The sequence below is a fragment of the Ursus americanus genome, chromosome 9 (assembly GCF_024610735.1).
Source record: "Ursus americanus isolate L20-20 chromosome 9, mUrsAme1.1.p, whole genome shotgun sequence".
NCBI lineage: Eukaryota > Metazoa > Chordata > Mammalia > Carnivora > Ursidae > Ursus > Ursus americanus.
This window is the reverse complement of record NC_142135.1, coordinates 55,619,179-55,639,132: the sequence shown is the minus strand read 5'-3', so window position 1 is coordinate 55,639,132 and position 19,954 is coordinate 55,619,179. Positions and strand designations below refer to the sequence as shown.

The 19,954-nt window shown below is 34.5% G+C and overlaps 1 protein-coding gene across 6 annotated transcripts in view; it reads left to right on the top strand.

Annotated features, from left to right (window-relative positions):
* Positions 1 to 19,954, top strand: part of HNF4G (hepatocyte nuclear factor 4 gamma) — a 123,404-nt gene that overhangs the window by 40,541 nt on the left and 62,909 nt on the right. For 5 of the 6 annotated variants that reach the window (XM_045810129.2, XM_045810128.2, XM_045810130.2 and 2 more), the window contains one exon: positions 6,049 to 6,103. The exons of the other annotated variant lie outside the window; for it this stretch is intronic. The gene's annotated coding sequence lies outside the window, so the exon portion shown is untranslated. The remainder of the gene's footprint in view (positions 1 to 6,048; positions 6,104 to 19,954) is intronic. 6 annotated transcript variants of the gene reach the window in all.

Below are 19,954 nucleotides of genomic sequence, written 5' to 3'. Positions count from 1 at the left end.
AGGGGGACTGGCAGGCAGATGGAGAGGGAGAAGTAGGCTCCCCACAGAGCAGGGAGCCTGATGCAGATCCCAGGGTCCTGGGATCATGACCTGAGCTGAAGGCAGACACAGCTGACTGAGCCACCCAGGTGCCCAGTTGTGTGTATTTTAAGATTAATATTTTGATATTATAATTTAGTAGACCAAGTATAATAATAATCACTAAAATGACTATAGTAGTATAAGGTAAGAGAAATAGTTTGGGATCCAGATAAACCCTTGCTCTATCATTTTCTAACCTTAGATAAATCTCTTAGTGCTATTTCTTTAGAGTTGATATGGTAGTAAAATTATATCAAATATCAAATTTTATTCCTTAGAACAAGTAAAAACATATTTAAACACTTAACTGGTAGGTGTTTAACAAATGCTTGTTTCCTCTACCTTATTTTTAGAAAATAACGAAGAGAAAGTGGTCTAAATAGTACATACTGCATGCAGATGTCACAAGTACTGAGTGATAATGATGAAACATGCAAAAACTGTTTATATCTGTGTAGGCCTTATTTTTATTTAACAAATAATATTGTGCTACTTAATATTCTTCCCTTTTTTCCTTTCATATTCAATGCCTGCATTTTTTTCTTACAGTGTGAAATTTGGGTATTTGAATTAATTCATTCTCCTGATGATGCCTTTTTTTCATTCCATTTTAGGTACTTATTTTTTTAAGATGAAAATTTTTTATTATTTGTTGCTGTTCTAAGTGTACAGCTAGTGGCTTCATGGGACATGAATTCTGAGTCAGTCTTTTAAAAATCTTTTTTTTTTTTAAATTAATCACAATCTCATGTTACAGGGTAGTTATAATAAAAAGTACTCTCTCTGCCTTGTCATTCCTTCATTCTTACCGAATTCTCAGGGCAACTCCTAACTGTTGGTTTTCAGTTCTTTTCTGCTGGAGTGCTACTCAGTAATTCTTCATCACGTGCCTGTAAACTTGAAAGCAGTATCCTTGACTCCTGCTCTGAAAATGGAGGATGTGTTCCCCTTAACTTACCCCATCTTTCCTAACCCTTCTTTCAACATCTGACATTTCTATTTTTCATTTTGTTCTTTTATTACTTTTATAACTTTTATAACTTTTTTTCTATTATTATTAATGTAGTTAAAAATTCATTTCTTTTTTTCAACAGGTCTATTCTCTTAATTTTTTAAGACATGTTATTAGTACTTCTCATTTCCTCAACTTTTCCTTCCCCCCTGTGGTCAGCTATGAACTTGTTTATATTTGTATTTTTTCTGTATCCACCACCAAGTCTTCCCTTTTTTTTCTTTTCTATAAATTGACTCTAAAGGTTGGAAACATGTGAACAACGTTGACAGTCCACACGTACTGTCTAATGCTGAGGAGCATAGTGTGCTGTTCTACTTGGATATGGGTTCGCCCCCAAAAACCTAGGATATGGTGGGAAAAAACTTTACTGTATTCAAATGGATTCTCTTTCTTTTTGTGTATTAAACTTAATTGCTTGAAATCATTCTAGATTGACATTTGCTTTATATTTTCTGGACTTTAACTTTTTCAGACAGGTTTGTTTTTAACCCTGAAATTTTAAATTATGTTTCTTTTTGTTTCCTCCTCTACATTTGTTGTTGTCTTATCCTCATTTTTTTTTCCTTCAAAGTCTAATGTTTTCTCAGATTTTCTTCCCCCAAAAAATCCCTTGTGGAGCTCTTCATGTTTTTGAAAATCACATGATACACAGAGTTGGAAAATTTCAAAAGGATATTAGTGTGGGTCTTTTTTCATTCTTTGACTTGAGATCCCCAAGGTCCTGTTAATTTTGAAACTTATATTCTGCTTTAATTTGAGGATATTTTCTAGCTTTTTTTTAATGATTACTTCTTTCCCATTTCTTTGTTTTCATTTTCTCATTTTCATTTCTATTAGTTGGACCTCCCAGATTAATTGTCTTTGTCTCGACTTTTATTTCATATTTTTATTCTCTTTCTACATTTGTTCTTTACATAAGAAATATCTTTATTGGTCTTAGGCTTCTGCTGCATTTTTTGTTTTGGTTATTATATGTTTAATCTCTAAGATCTCTTTTCTGTTCTATAATTTCTATTATTCATTATTTCTATTATTCATTTTAATATTTTTCAAATTATAAAATACACCATACATGCATAAAAGGAAATAAAATATTGTCTTCAAGATTGTCTTGGCTGTTCTTATTCTTTTGAATACTACATAAATGTTTAGAATGGGCTTATTAATATTCACTAAAAATCATGCATGAGTTTTCATTGAAATGCTATAACTTTGTTGGTGAATTTGCAAAGACCTTGATTTATAGAGTCCTCTGTTGATACCATCTTAAACTTTGGGGGGTTTACTGCACAAAAGTATTATATATACATTTTACAAGTACATTATGCTTTTATAGAAAACCATATTCTTAAGGAAAAAACCCACACCTGTGTTTTCTTTACTCTAAGGTAAAGGAAAACCCGTATTAGTCAGCTATTGCTACACTAATGCTGCATAACAACAACAACAAGCCATAAAATGCTCAGTGGCTAATTGTTACTTTATTTTTATACTCTCAAGGTGTAATAGAGCTAATCTAGGCTAGGCTTCTTTGGATTTGAGCTACACTGCAGTCCTCTGATTACATTTCAGGTCTGAAGTGCAGTTGAAGGAGCAGTAGATAGAATGGTATATTCTTTTTGTGGCAGATCACAGGTACACAAGAGAGCCAAGCCATGCAAAGTTTCTGTTACATCATGTAAACACTAGCGTTTGATTAGTCAAAGCAGTTTCATGGCCAAGCTCAACATTAGTGGGATGGGGAAGTATATTCCACTCACAGTGCAGGCACTGTAAAATTACCTAGCACAGCATGTGGATGTATAATCCTAATGTAAGAAACTGAATAATTGGGACAATAATTCAATTTATATCAGAAGGAAGGTATATGAATGTAAATATTCTTGATGTTTATGATTTTTTTTATTTTACCATTATTAGAAACTTCCTCAAGCTCTTTTTTTTTTTAAGAATTTCACTTATAAGGTTAAAAATGTTACTCATTTACTTGTTAATGATATATATTACTTTACTTTACTATAACGATGGTGAAAATCAGAGGACAAAGGGCTTCAGTCTCTCATGAATATAAGGCCTGTGTTCAAACTCTCCAGTGAATATTCCTCAATATACACCAGTCATTTCACTAATTCTTCATTTGCCTTAATCCTGCTGTCCCTCAATTTCTAATCTTCAGATCTCTCCTAGTTATCTACTAGCTTTTCTTCTTTCTCACCCCTCCATCCACTTGGTGGATGGGTCCTGTCAGTTCCAACTCAATGTACCTTTCAAATCCATGGACTCAATTTTTATTCCATTAGAAGTTTTCATCTTCAACCAAGAGTTTTACCTCACAGACATTTGGAGTCAGAGACATCTTAGAAAAGAGAAATCTGAAAATGTCCCATGTTTAGAGGCCTCAACTGCTAGTCTCCTGGTTCCCCATTCACTGCAGCTTGGTCTCAATATTTTTCTCTCCTGAGGAACATTCAGTTTCCATCTTCTCTCCATCCACCACTCAAACTATATGGAATGCTGACTTTCAAACTCTTTCCTCTTCTAGATAATTCTCTCAGTATTCTAGCTATCATCCACTGTCTTGTACACCCAGTAAGTCACTCACTGTCCAGAGCCGGTTCAGATGTCGCTTTTCCTCTCAGGCTTTGCCTGACTCGCAGTCAGTGTTCTTCTCCTGGGGTTTTTACCACGTTCTACCCAAATACACATTAAAGAATTTCCCTTTTAGATTCTTTACTTTTGATTATAAATGTATAAAAAATTCTTATAAAAACCAGGTGACATATAAAGAAGAAAATAAAGTCTATAGTAATCATGGTTCTCTGCTTAAGAGAATACATTTAATATTTTGGTACTGTTTTGTTTTAAAGGTCAGTTGACTTCATTTAACAACATGGCAAGGGTGTTTTTTCAATTACATCCCATTGTAAAATTTAATATAGCTGTTTCTCTCTCACCCTAGATTGTTCACTCCTCTAAGGAGCATCTATTCTCACGTAATGCCTTACTTCCACTGAACAGTGCAATGTCTGGCAAATAGGAGGCATTTAATTAATAGTTTTGTGAATGTTAAATGAAATGGGAATATGTTTCTAGGTCCAAATACCTCAATGAATCAAAAAAAAGTTTAACTACAGTCAATGATAAAATCTAAACCTGGTAGTATTTTACTAATGTCAGGACATCTTGCTAGGTTAGATACCATTTTTTGGAATGCTGGCACTGTGGCAAGGCCATAGTTATGTTTTAATTGTTTGTTAATCTTATTTTTCTCTGTTTTGACCTTTGGAAATTATTTGCCATAAGGAATTCAGTCACATAAGGCTTTAAATATTGATCAAATAATGCTGCAGGTTTAATACTGGTAAAAGATACAAAGGGTTAAATCATTCTAGTCTTTTTTTTTTTTTTTTTTCTTTTAAAGACATGTAACTCTTTTGTCTGATCTCCTTATGGTCCTTGTCACAACTGTATGGCTTTTAATCACTCATACATTCAGTGAGCTACTGCACTGCTGGAACCTTAATAATGTTCTAGTTTGGATGATCTTCCTGATAAGGTCCTGACAATCTCTCAGTATAATGGGAGACAATCAAAATAAAAAATGTTCTAAGAGTTCAGGTAGTAGAGCATGCTATTATTTTTCACATGGTGCAAGGATATTAAAATACTTCCATGCTTTTGATTGAGTTTGTGATGAAATTCAAGAAAAATTGAAAATCTGAATTATGCCACCACCAGTAGGGACTGTATATCATGAGCAGAAAGCAGGCATATATAACCAACTGTTGTATCATAATCTCAAGAGTGTCAGATTGTCCTTCTTTTGTATGAGTTTCTGTAGTATGTCTAAGCAATTAATTCATTATATAGCTCTTTTATATTGGCAGTTTCCACATGAAATTTTAGAAAAATATCAAATGGTAACTTCAGTGCACATTGTTTGAATAAATAATAATAATGACTTATATTGATAGAGTATTTCAGATTTTCCAAGGTGCTTTCCATTAAATTATCTCATTTAACTCACTAGCCCTCTTTTAAATAAGCAGTGAAATTATAATTCTCCACTTGCCCCCTCTGTTCCGCCTCCTTCCCTCTTACTGTTTCCCTATTTCTCTTTCTTTCTCTTAAGGGAGAAAATCTGGTTTATGGAAAGAGCACAGAATATGAATTCCGGTATTTAATTCCATCCTTGCTCCCGTTGAATTGTTTTGGTATTGGGCAGATCACTTGCATTTTTTTAGAACCTTGGTTTCCTAATTGGCAAAATAAGAATAATGCAGAGCTATACTCCTCAAAGTTGTGAGGATTAAGGTGAAATATAGGAAACATAAAAAAACAAAACAAAACAAAACAAAAAAAGAGAAGCAAATGTAAAGTCCTTGTTAGGTTCTTTTAAGGGGAGCTTGGGATAATGGAAAGAGAACATTTTGGCTTCACCTGCTTCTTAATTAGAGCACTTGATCAAGTTTTCTAACCTTCTTGAGCTTCATCTTTCATATGTGTAAAATGGGCCTCCTAATTCCTATCTTGTGGAGTTAAGAGAAGAAATAAGGAAACGTATATACTGTTCATAACACAGGTTTTGAAATATAGTAGTGTATAAACTCTGTTAAAAAATAATTTGTCTTCCTTCCTCCTTCTTTCTTACCTCATTTCTTCCTACCTTATTCTTCTTCCTCCACTTCAACTTGTATGGCAGACAACGTGAAGTACATGACTGCAAAATCTTGAGATTGAATAATTACATTTTTTAGCATCGAGACTTTTCTCTTTTTTTCAAACAAAACTGTAAGCTGCAGTTGAGGAAGGAGAAGGGGACCCAAGTCCCCATGCCCCTCTTCTGAGTGAAGACCCTTCTTTTCATGCTTTAGAACCTCCCTTGAATCCTGAAAACTTTTTGCAGTAGAATTTGAAAACCACTGATATAGCCCAACCCCTTCATTTTTCAGATGAGGAAACTGAACTTGAGAGAAGTTGAGTGACTGACCTAAACTTGCAAAGCTGGTAAGTGGTGAGCTAAGGCTGGAACTCCTTGTGTTTTTACCTTACCTTACTGTTCCCCTTACTAAGTGAAAGTACAGAGTGCAAATACATATAATTAAGATTCCTCTCTTGAAGGAGTCTCTATTTGTGGAGATGGTATTTAGGTTAAAAAGTTGAAGAAATGTTAAGTAGCATGATATAACTATGAAATGGATGGAATAGGTAAATACTTCAAGAAGAGAGGAACATGGATGATCATTGTCTTTTGGGATGGACTCTGCAAACTCCATGAGGGCAGGGACTTGTTTGCTCATTGTCATTTTACTCCCAGTGCAGACAGAAATGCCTGACTTCCAACAAGACATTATTACTTGCTCTTTTGAATGAAATGAATGAATGGTGTAATGAAGTATATAATTCAATCAAACTTGGAAAAAGTTCAGGGATTTAGATAATTTAGATCAGGGTGTTTAAACTGTGGGTTGCTCTTCATTATTGGGTGATGAAATAAGTTTAGTGGATCATGATTTACATGTAAAAAGTTACAGAGTGTCATTATGTCATGAAAATTGTTTGGATTTATACGTGATACTGATATACAATACATATGTTTAATTGTGTGTATACTTGGTCACAATTTATGTCTCACTTTAGGTCATGATTAAAAATGTTTGAAAAATAGAGGGAATATTGAAGTTGGAGGCAGACATATAAATGTTTTGTGGTAGAATAGTAACTTCAACAGTTTTGCTAAGTCAGGGGTGAAAAGAATAGTGAAATCAAGATAAAGTTTATCCAGAGGAAGAGGAATCTATATGGTCTTTAGCTATTGAAGAATCATTGGGGATCCTTTTTGCCTTTCACTGTCTCTACACTCTACACTAAAAAGATTCAACCAACCTATACTTTAGAAAGATTAATTCATCAGGAAGGGTAAAATTTGATTAGAACTGGGGAGACCAGATAGAGGACTATGCAAAAGAGATAATCACAGAATGAGGAGTTGTGGCCTTGAAGGGTGACAACTAGTAGAGAAAAAGGTTCTTGGCATGACTGGGGCAGAATGAGGTTAAAAGAAGTGAGTGGGTGATGTTGATACAGAGCCCAAATAGCAAACAGTTTCTTAGAACTGAGGGGAAAAAATTAAAGGAAAAAAAGTTGGACAATAGAGTCAAGAGAAGGTTTTTGTTAAAATGGGAAGAAGGTGAGAATCTCTTTAGGGTCCAGTAGGGAGAGTCAGTAGAGAACACCCTTAGACATGACTAGACATGAATCTAGAGAAGACATCAAAATTCTAGCTAAAGAGATAACCTTGAAAGGAAGAGAATCCCCTTCTGAAATACCAGATGGAATGAGAGGGCGACTATTGTAGGCAATAGAAACTTAAAGTGTGAATAAACACTGCTTTCTGTAAGTTGAAGATTGACCAGGGACAACTATTCTAATCAAGGATATGGTATTACTCTACTAATTTGTGTTACTAGCAAGAGACATTTTTTAAGTGTGTAAAAACATTTTATTTGCTGTGTAGGAAGCATATGCTTTACTCACCCCAAATTTATCTAGGACATTACTGCTACTTGAGAAATTACAAAGTTTTGAGCATTCTCCATTTATGGGTAAGTTAGGAATTTAGAAAGAAGAGGAGTATTGTATGAAACTTTTGGATTCTCTGTTCTTAAAAATTACTTAAAATGAATTTGATAATGATAAAACAAGCTTTCTACTTAAAATGAATTTGATAATGATAAAACAAGTTCAGAAAGCTAGAAATATAATTATAGAGTATTAAAATATGTTCACATTAGTCAAGCCTTTTTTTTTCTTTTTTTTTTTTTATTTGGTTCAGTTTATCTGCCATTCAGAGGAAATTTAGGGAACAAGAATTATAAATAATTATAATTTAAATAAAAAGCCATTGCTTGATTTATTTGTTTAGAAAAGGAAACTAAATAATGCCCCTGTTGTTTACTGAGGGAAAGATATGATGGCATTATAGATGTCCCATAAACATGTGTACGTGAGTTTATATAATTAAGAGAGTGTGTGTGTGTGTGTGTGTGTGTGTGTGTGTGTGTGGTATGTGTGTAATGAACCTGTCTCTAGGCATGGTCAGGTACAAAGGTCTATCACTTAAGTCTCAGAACTAAATAAACATGTGAGTTTATGATTATTTTATTGAGCTTTCTTATTTTATGAGCCAGTAATGGCCCTTGGGTCAGTTATATTGATGAGCACTAGAAATCTACAGCTTCAATGAGATTTTATTTATTTATTGTTTTTATTTTAAAGCGCCAAGGAGAAAATGCCCAGTTCCCAGTCTTATTTTTCATTTACAATAAACCACAGAAATAAAAATTTTTATTATAGAGAAGGAACTAAAATATATGTTAAGTGTTCATAAGTGGCAATTTGTTTATGACTTTCTAATCTACTTTCAATTTCCAATGCAAATTGTTGAACTTCTGAGATTAAGTATATGCCTTACCATCAACTTCAATATCAGGCTTGTGTTGCTTTTACACTTGCTGAACTTACTGGCAAAATTAACAGGGTTAATTTGTGAGGAAATATTATATAATATAATATTATATAATGAAGCACAAATTTTAAAGTTTGTTTTTGTTTTACTTTTGCATATACCGTAATTTATTCATGTAATTTGTATATATTCATGTAATTTATTCATGTCATTTTTTTGAGAATTTCTTTCTTTGTAACCTTCTATGGGAACTTGCAGGCCAAAATGGAGCTATGCATCATCCCAGTTTAGTCTTTCCAAATTTGCCAACCAGGTAAGTCCCTCACCTCTTCTAGGGCTAGGTAAACAAATCAATGGTGTGAGGTAAAGAGACAGCTCCAGTTCCACAGAAAAAGACTTGAAGAGTGAGAAGTAAATGCCCCTGACCAAAGTATTAACATTACTAATATCATGAATAGATCTGGTTTGAAAATTAAACATAAAAGTGTCACTTAATGTAGTAGTTGATACTGTGGATTACTTACCTATTTCAGTATAAAACTAAAGACTTAATATTTAGCTTAGAATTAAGTAACTTCCTTACTCTACTTGTTTTGTCAGCGTCTTGTCATTTTTACCGATAACACCTCTACTAGAGTTTGCCGTGTGAAATAGAGGCATTTGCCAGTTTAGCTTTAGGTATCCTAAATAGTTTGGGGTTTTTTAGATTATCCTAAAGTTAAAAAGGAAACCATTTGACTTGATACATGAATGTGTCCCCTGTGGTCAAAGCCTACTATGAAATTTTGAAAGGATTCTTAGGTTAATTTTTGAATCATGGACTTTTAGTGCTAAAATATTTATTAAAATCACACCATGGAGAATGAAAAGTATTATTGTCAATTGCATCCTGTATATTTAGAATTAAATCCTTCAAGTTTCTTTATAACAGTTGAAGGACAGTTAATTCTGGTGACCAGATTTGGAGTGTAACGTCAAAGGATATCTAAGCAAGAAACACCTATTTTCTAAGTATATAAATATTCTAAATAGGATTTATATCCAAGTTAAATAAAACCAAACGCTAGTGTTAATTATTCTACTAGATGTTGCATTTCTTTGTATTACCGTTTACACCATTGTAAAAAATTATGAAAACAAATTCTTATGATTCGTGACCTTACATAAATTTTTTTGAAATTCAAGTAATTCTGGAGACAGAGAATAAAAACCGTTTAAGGGAACTCCTGGGTATGAGAGCTCTAATAATACTTCCACAGGCATTTCTAAAGTCCTAACACTTGTCATTCTATAGATTCCAAAATCCAAGTCTTGTAGAGTGGATTTTTTTTTAACAAATATTTTTCTCTCATTGAAGATAGTAAAATTTATGGCAGAGTAAGAACTAGATGTTGAGTCTGGGAACAGAGTAGCTAAGGGAGCCCACTCTAAAAACTAAATAAAGTGGCTTGTTCTCTGGAGTCCCCATATGTGACGTGGTGACCTGAGAATGCATTTGGTATCAGATAAATTTAAGGTTGGAATCTTGGTCTTGTCAGGGGTGCGTGTCCCTGCTCAAGTTACTGAACCTTTTGAGTCTCCGTTTTCTCATCTATAAAACTGAGGACAATAACACATTTTAGTGTAGGATCTGGTTAGGATTAAATGAGAAAAGGGCCTCACAAAATGCCTGGCTCAGAATTGGCCCCTCCTATGTGGTGAGCACTGTACTGTCCTTTCAAATTCAACTCTCTGAATTGTCCTACCCAAGCTACAACCCTTTCTCAGAGATAGATTGGCCTCTTAGATTATTCTCCTAGTTTTGCTCATGAATGAAGGCAAGTGATTGCCTTTAACAGACAGCAGTTACATACACCAAAAAGGGGTGGGTGGAGGAGGGCTATATTTCGTGCAAGTTAAATCTTTCATTTCTTGCATATCTTAAGAATTTTAAAAATCTACAACTTTTTTTTTTTAGTTTTATAATCCATATGGAATATCTGGATTTTCTTCTGCCTTTGAAAACAGAAATGTGTGAATCCTTCATTCTTTTATAGTTTCAGACTAATAATAACTCACACTGAGTATTTTACAAATATCAGTTACAATACTAAACGATTCCCATGTATTAACATACTTACTTCTCAGTTATATATGAGATATTATTTCACTGTTACACATAAGGAAATTGAGGCAAAAAGAATTTTTTGTGGTAAGTGATAGAGCCAGGATTTGAACTTTCTCGGAGACTGTCTTTAGACCCAATAGCTTATTCACAGGGCAGTAAATAATCAGACATAAAGTCAGTCTAGAAAATAATACCGGGCTACGTCATTAATGAAGGTCTGTCACTTGTTTTTAATGTTTTTTTTTTTGGTGTATGTGTATGTGTGTGTTTTGTGTAAAGAAATTGCTATGCTCTGTGAGTACCTATTTGCTGAATGAACATTTTGTTTATTAGAAACTAGATAGCAAGAGGGAATATAACAAGTATTCTATATTTGTTTAACTACTATGGTTGTGGACATGAAGGGGCATTTTACCATAAGCTGAAAAAATTGAAAAATATACTTTTTCAATCTCTGATGTTTAGATATTTTTTGGTGCTTAGGTAAGAATTTTGTTTTTGAAAAAAAATCCTGAGCAATTTAATAATTTTTATTGCATGTATGCTTAATTGCCTAATAGGTAATATTTAGCTTGTTTATGTTATATGTAAGGTAATTATTTTGTTAATCAAAATAGTTTTAAAAGTTTATCAAGAATTAGTAACACAAACTGGAAAATACCTACGATGTGCAGTGAGTTAAATCCAAACCTGGGGAAAATAACCTTTACTTGTTTGAACAGGACACATTTTGACTGTACATGTCCAGCCATGATGGAACCATGTTGGAAGTGTCAGAGAGAGCAAAGCCGACAGCTTTGGCAAAATCCTACAACATGACTGCACTTTAATATGCAAATATAGGTCTTCTATATGATTTTCAGTTTAACATTAAAACATTTTTCATCAGGGAAACTAAGAGTGAATAATAAAGATAGCATTTAAAATAAAACAAAACTCAGCTGGAGGTCAAGAAACTCTTCACTATTAATTTCTTCATATCTAAGTGTGATATCAGCATAATATTTTACCTTATTTCTTGAACCTTGCCCAAAAATAGCCGAGGTAATCCATAGCATTACACATACTACTGCAGAGTAAGGAGAGGACGCTTGGTCTCCAATCCTAATAATGACCTTGAGCGAGTAACATCATTTCTCTGGGTCTCATTCTCTCACCAGAGGTTGGAATGAGGTTGTTGACTTTCAAACTGTGCTCAGCCAAGTCCAACAGATTGGAAGTGCTTTCGTTTCCCACATAATTCTGACTTTGTATTTTACCTCTTGGTTACAAGCTTCTTTGTTTAAAAGATACTGCCATAAAGTAAAGATTTGAAAAGCTCCTGGACTGGATTACATCTGGAAATCCTTCCACCTTTAACACTTTATGATCCATTTCTTCTTTTCTAATTCCCGCGCTAGAGTTAGACACACAAATTACCAGTGCTTTATACCCCCGACTTTTCATGGGATACTCATCTACCCATTTTTACCAGTTGCAGTTCAGTTGTTTTTCAAGGTCCAACTCTATGGCCATCTCTGTGATGAATCGACTTAATAAGCCAGGGGAAAACCTCTTCTTCCTTGAAATTCCAGTAACAGTATGTTAGCATATTTCTTTACGAGACACTTACCTGTTCTTCATTCTATCATGGTGTTTATGTCTTTGAAGAGTTGCCATCTCCAATTCCTGCAGGGGCAGCAGGGGTATGGGGATGAATAAAAGATAATGATGCAGTGATAGGGCACTCCCTGGAGAGCACGTGTGTCATCAGGAGGGGTCAGAGCCTTAATGGGCTTCCTGGAGACTGTCCACAGGGAAATTAAGGTCAATATTACCAAATTGAGTTTCAGTAAAACAAAATGTATGCTAGAATGTCTTACAAAAGTTCTAGCTTTTGGAATTTTACATTAAAGAATAAAAACTAAATAATGCCAGAATAACAACAAGAAATGTGTAATGGCCAATTAGGTACACCTCTGGACTGCACGAGCGTGCGTGTCTTCATTCCTTAGCATGAACACAATCGATTTAGCTGTACCTTTGTTCAACAACAAAATTTAGTGTATATTACTGGGAATGTTCAGATAGCTTTTTTGTATAGGTCTGAGTAAAATGGTACTGGTAAAAACTAGTGCAAGCTTGACCGTCAAGAGCAATATGACAATATCCTCAAAATGATAGAATTGTAAGTGGGTCATCTTCAAAGGTGAAATATTTTGCTCTTCACCTCAGTGCCCCCTACTCGATGCTCTGCAGTATAATGTAAATACCTTCCAGAACAAGAAGGAGCTTACGGAACGTTTCACAGTTTTACCATGGTTAAGTAAGAGGCAGATGGATTGGTCAGTTGCCTAGAAGAAAAGCCTCACCTGGAAATTTAGAAGGGTTTTTAGTGCAAGCTTCCGTGAATCTCAAAGGAGATAATTTCTATTAGAGACTGGGTTTCTTTTTGTTGCTTTTCCTGAGCAATTTTAGTACTCACTAAATAAACTAGGATATACCAGAATACTGACAAGTTTATATTCTTTTAAATATTGATCTGCTGGTGATCACACTTTACTTGTTCTTACCACAACAGTTTCAATTTTAAATTACCCAAATAAAATTTTAAGCACTCATATTTTAATTCTCTATATAACAGTGATAATAGTGTTTTTATCAGGTTTATACTAGTGTTTTATTATTGTGCCCTGTTTGAAGTAACTCCCAATTAAGCTTTCATATTCTAGTTAAAATTTTACTCTAACGTGTTATTCTGTTTATGACTAAATAACCAAGTATTCACCTGGGCATTTAGGAGGGATGCTTGAACACCTCTGAACTCAATGACCTATGAACTTAACATGCACAAACAAAATAAAATATGAAATGATGTGTTTATGATAAGATGACAGCTTTCCTGTTATGAGGAAGTCACCAATTGTTTATCACCTTGCACTTTATTAAAATAAGTATAAAATTGATTATATTTATTTTAAAAAATCAGTGATGATTTATTAAAGTATGTGTTCATTTATTTCAAATAGTTTGAATAAAATCTCTCTTGATTTTATTTTAATAAATCAGCCAAGAGGAGTTCTCATTTTCTTTCCAGCACAGTGCTTTTTGATGGTTCAGGGTTCTCTGCGCTACCCAGTACCTTTTCTTTTTAATAGTCCTGTTAACTAGGTAGGCAGAGATGATCTTTTATTATGAAAAAGGATAATCCACCTGTTTTCCCAGCAGAAATTCCCGCTGGTGCTGGGCCCCTCCCTGTGCAGCCTTGCAGGGCTGCCCTTTCTTTCCTCAGCCTTTGCTACACTGCCCCCTGCATCTCACCAAGGGTCTCACAGTGTAAATTGTTCCAGTTACTCCTCTCTCTTCTCTCCCTAAAAAAGTAAACAGTCTGTGCAACTTTTCATTGAAGTTCAGTATCATTGATTTAAAGCTGAGCTTACTCAGTGATAAGTCGACTCTCTTTAAACCCAAGGGGAAAGCTAATATTTAAATAGAAAGTAGGTACTATTTTTAAACTAAGTATGTACAGATATTTTCCTTGAAGATTTATCGTAATAGTGTCCGTTGCAGGACTAAACAGGCTAATATCTTAATAAGTACTATTAGTTATAGTTGCTTAGAACTATTTCCATATGTTAATATACTTGGTCAATAATAACTAACAGCATTGATAACAAGAATAACGAATTTAACACAATTTTCTATGCAGATGACACTTTCATATGAAATACCTCATTGGATTATAACTACCCTAGTCTTAGTAGTGGTATCAGTATTAGTAGTGTCATTACAGATACTATTAAAGATTCAAAAGTAAGGTAAAGAAAGACTAAAGTTCAAGAAGCCAGCGGATGGCAGCTTTCAGAATGTAGATCTTTTACTCTTTTAATGAAACAGAATTTTAGCAAAACTGACATTTTTCTCTTTGACCCAACATATCATTATCGGACAATAATCTCAAGTAAATACGAATTGTTAATCTCAGCATTTCTTAAACTAGAAATTATTAGAAAAAAATCAAATTATTAAATAGGAGAATGGTTAAGTATATTATTATACATCTTCATGATAAGCATTAAGCCCGCATTACAAATAGTGTTTTTTAATCACATGGGAAAATGCTCACGGGTTTTTTCTTTTACAGTTTATTATTTTTTTAGTTTTTATTTTAATTCCAGTTTGTTATTATATAGTGTATCATTAGTTTCAGGTGTACAGTGTAGTGATTCAGTACTTCCACACAACACCCGGTGCTCATCACAAGTACACTCCTTACCTATTTAACCCATTCCCCCAACCACCTCCCCTCTGGTAACCATCAGTTTGTTCTCTATTATCATGAGTCTGTTGGGGAGCCTGGGTGGCTCTGTTGGTTAAGCATCTGCCTTCGGGTCAGGTCATGATCCCAGGGTCCTGGGATTGAGCCCCGCATCGGGGTCCCTGCTCAGCTGGGAGTCTGCTTCTCCCTCTCCCTCTGCTTGTGCTTGTTTGCTCTCTCTCTCTCTCTCTCTGTCAAATAAGTAAATATAATCTTAAAAAAAAAAGTCTGTTTCTTGGACACCTGTTCCTTGGGTGGCTCAGTCGGTTAAGCATCTGTCTTCAGCTCAGGTAGGATCTAGTTCCGCATCGGGCTTCCTGTTTGGTGGGGAACCTGCTTCTCCCTCTGTCCCCCCACTCCAAAGCTTGTGTGCACACACTCTCTCTCTCTGCACTCTCTCTCAAATAAACAAAATCTTCTAAAAAAAAGAGTCTGTTTCTTGGTTTGTCTCTCTTAAATTCTTTTTTCACTTTGTCATTGGTTTTGTTTCTTAAATTCCACATAGGAGTGAAATCATTATAATTGTCTTTCTTCTACTTACTTATTTCACTTAGTATAATACTCTCTAGCTCCATCCATGTCATTGCAAATGGCAAGATTTCATCCCTTTTATGGCTAAATAATATTCTGTTGTATGGATGTTTATGTATGTGTGTGTGCATGTATAGATACATAGATATAGATTTATGCCTCACTTCTTTATCCATCCATCAGTTGATGGACACTTGGGCTGTTTCCATAATGTGGTTATTGTAAATAATGCTGCTATAAACATTGGTGTGCATATATCCTTTTGAATTAGTGTTTTTGTATTTTGGGGGTAAATACCCAGTAGTGTGATTGCTGGATCATAGGGTAGTTCTATTTTTTAAACTTTTAAGAAGCCTCCACACTGTTTTCCACAGTGGCTGTACCAGTTTGCATTTCCACCAAAAGTGTAAGAGGGTTCCTTTTTTCTCCACATCCTTGCCAACACCTGTTGTTTCTTGTATTGTTGATTTTAGCCATTCTTACAGGTGTAAGATTATCCTGTTGTAGTTTTGATTTGCGTTTCCCTGATGAGGAGTGACATTGAGCATTTTTTCATGTGTCTGTTGGCCATCTGTATGTTTTCTTTGGAGAAATGTCTGTTCATGTCTTCTGTCCATTTTTTAATTGGATTATTCATTTTTTGGGTGTTGAGTTGTTTAAATTCTGTATATATTTTGCATACTAACCCTTTATCGGTTATATCATTTGCAGATATTTCCTTCCATTCCATAGGGTGCCTTTTAGTTTTGGTGATTGTTTTTTTCTCTGTGCAGAGCTTTTTATTTTGATGTAGTTCCAATAGTTGATTTTTGCTTTTGTTTCCCTTGCCTCATGAGACTTATCTAGTTGCTATGGCTGATGTCAGAGAAATTACTGCCTGTGTTCTCTTCTAGGATTTTGATGGTTTCAGGTCTCACATTTAGGTCTTCAGTCCATTTTGAATTATTTTAGTGCATAGTGTGAGAAAGTGGTCCTGTTTTTTACTTTTGCCATGTTGCTGTTCAGTTTTCCTAACACCATTTGTTGAAGAGACTTTTTCCCCTTGGATATTCTTTCCTGCTTTCTTGAAGATTACTTGACCATATAATTTTGAGTTTACTGTGTGTTTTCTATTCTGTTCTATTGATCTACATGTCTATTTTTGTGCCGGTACCATACTGTTTTGATTACTACAGCTTTGTAATATAAATTGAAGTCTAGAATTGTGATGCCTCCAGCTTTGGTTTGGTTTTAAAATTGCTTTGACTATTCGGACTCTTTGTGGTTCCATACAAATTTTAGGATTGTACTAGTTCTGTGAAAAATGCTGTCGGTGTTTTGATAGGGATTGCATTAAATGTGTAGATTGCTTTGTGTATTATAAACGTTTTAACAATATTTGTTCTTCCAATCCCTGAGCATGGACTGTTTTTCCATTTCTTTGTGTTAGTTTCAACTTCTTTCATCAGTGTTTTATACTGTTCAGAATACAGGTCTTTGACCTCGTTGGTTTATTCCAAGGTAACTTAATTGTTTTCAGTGCAAATGTAAATTGGATTGTTTTCTTAATTTCTCTTTCTGCTGTTTTGTTATTGGTGTGCAGAAATGCAACGGATTTCTATACATTGATTTTGTATCCTGAGACTTTTCCTGAATTTATTTATTAGTTCTAGCATTTTTTTGGTGCAGTCTTTGGGGTTTTCTATATATAGTATGTCATCTGCAAATAGTGAAAGTTTTACTTCTTCCTTACCAGTTTGGATGTCTTTTATTTCTTTTTGTTGTCTGATTGCTGAGGCTAGGACTTCCAGTAGTATGTTGAACAAAAGTGGTCAGCGTGGACATCCTTGTTTTGTTCCTGACTTTAGGGCGAAAGCTCTCACTTTTTCCCCATTAAGGATGATGTTAGCTATGGGTTTTTCATGGGTGGCCTTTATTATGTTGTGGTATGTTCCCTCTAAACCTACTTTGTTGAGGGTCTTTATCATGAATGGATGTTGTATTTTGTCAAATGCTTTTTCTTTTTTTCTTTTCTTTTTTTTTTTTAAAGATTTTATTTATTTGACAGAGAGAGACAGCCAGTGAGAGAGGGAACACAAGCAGGGGGAGTGGGAGAGGAAGAAGCAGGCTCCCAGGAGAGGAGCCTGACGTGGGGCTCGATACCGGGATTCCCGGATCACGCCCTGAGCGGAAGGCAGACGCTTAACGACTGCGCCACCCAGGCGCCCCTGTCAAATGCTTTTTCTGTTTCTATTGAAATGATCATATGGCTCTTTATCCTTTCTGTTACTGTGATATATCACGTAGATGGATTTGCAAATACTAAATCACCCTTACAACCCAGGAGTAAATCCCACTTGATCATGGTGAATGATTTTTTTAATGTATTATTAGAATCTTTTCGCTAGTATTTTGTTGAGGATTTTTGCGACTATGTTCATTGGGATATTGGCCTGTAGCTCTCCGTTTTAGTGGTGTGTTTATCTCATTTTTGTATCGGGGAAATGCTGGCCTCATTGAATGAATTTGAAAGTTTTCCTTCTTTTTTCTATATTTTGGAATAGTTAGAGAAGAACCCTTCTTTAAATCTTTGCTAGAATTTGCCTGTGAAGCCATCCGATCCTGGACTTTTGTTTTTTGGGAGTTTTTTGATTACTAATTCAGTTTCTTTGCTGGTTATCAGTCTGTTCAAATTTTCTATTTCTTCCCATTGCAGTTTTGGTTATTTATATGTTTCTAGGAAGTTATCAATTTTTGCTAGGTTGTCCAGTTTGTTGGCATACAGTTTTTCATCATGTTCTCTTATAATTGTTTGTGTTTTTGTGGTATTGGTTGGTATTTCTCCTCTCTCATTTGTGATTTTATTTATTTGAGTCCTTTCTCTTTTTCTTGGTAAGTCTGGCTAGAGGTTTATCAATTTTATTGAATTTTTTCAAAGAACCAGTCCCTGGACTCATTGATCTGTTCTATTGTTTTTTTTAGTTTCTATATCATTTATTTCTGCTCTAATCTTTAATATGTCCTTCCCTTCTGCTGGTTTTAGGTTTTGTTTGTTCTTTTTCTAACTCCTTTAGGTGTAAGTTTAGGTTGTTTACTTGAGATTATTCTTACTTCTTGAGATAGGTCTGCATTGGTATGAACTTCCCTCTCAACAACCTCTTTTGCTGCATCCCAAAGGTTTTGGACTATTGTGTTTTCATTTTCATATGTTTACATGTACTTTTTAATTTCTTCCTTAATTTCCTGGTTGACCCATTCATTGTTTAGTAGCATATTATTTAACCTGCATGTATTTGCGGTCTTCTCAGATTTTTTTCTTGTGGTTGACTCTTAATTTCATAGCATTGTGGTCAGAAAAGATGCATGGTAGTAGGACTTCAGTCTTTTTTACTTTTTTGAGGCTTGTTTTGTGGGCTAATATGTGATCTGTTCTGGAGAATATTCCATGTGCACTTGAAAAGAATGTGTATTCTGCTGTTTAAGATGGAATGTTCTGAATGTATCTGTTAAATTCATCTGTTTCAGTGTGTCATTCAAAGCCATTGTTTCCTTGTTGATTTTCTGTTTAAATGATCTGTTTGTTGATGTAAGTGGAGCATTAAAGTTCCCTACTATTACTGCATTATCAGTGAGTTCCTGTATGTTTGTTATTGTTTTATGTTTTTGGATACTTCTATGTTGGGTGCATAAGTATTTACAGTTGTTACATCAGAAAATGTTCACAGGTAATGGTAAGTGAAAAGAGCAGGATATACAAGTATACAATGCATATTATTACAATTATGGAAACATACCTCTGAGTCCTGAGCCAAAATGCTCCAGTGTGCAAAGCATCTACCCATCTCTGGATTCCAGGGCCTTCTCTGGAATTCTCTTGGTCCACTTCTTTGCCTGCCTGCTCCTCCTTCAGGTATGAGATTAAATGTTACTTTGTCAGGAAAGCATTTGCTGACCCTCAGGGTCACTTCAGACTCCAGCTATATATTCTCATAACATTTAAATTTTCCTTCATAATACTTATTATGATTACAGTTAATCAGCCTTGTGATATCTTTGAATATCTGTCTTCCTCAATAGACTATAAGCTTCATTTGAGCACTAACTGTGTCAGCCTTGTTTGCTTAAATACCTGGCACACAGACTGGGACATAGAATGAGTTCAGTAAACACTTGTTGAAGAAATGAATGAATGAATGAATGCAAGGCACTGTGCTGAGAACTTTTCACATAATCTTATTGAGACCCCACAAAAATGTTATGGAGTAGGGAACATCTTTGTCACATTTTATGGATAAAGAAACTAAATCTAAGAGAAAATTGTCCAAAGTTATATAGCAAGTAAGTGGGACAGCTTAAATTTAAACGCTGATATTTTGAATTCTAGTGCCCAAGTTTTTAGCCTCTGATTAAGAGAATGCACAACTAATGCAACTAATAAGATAACTATATTCTGTTGAACTATATTAAATGGTTATG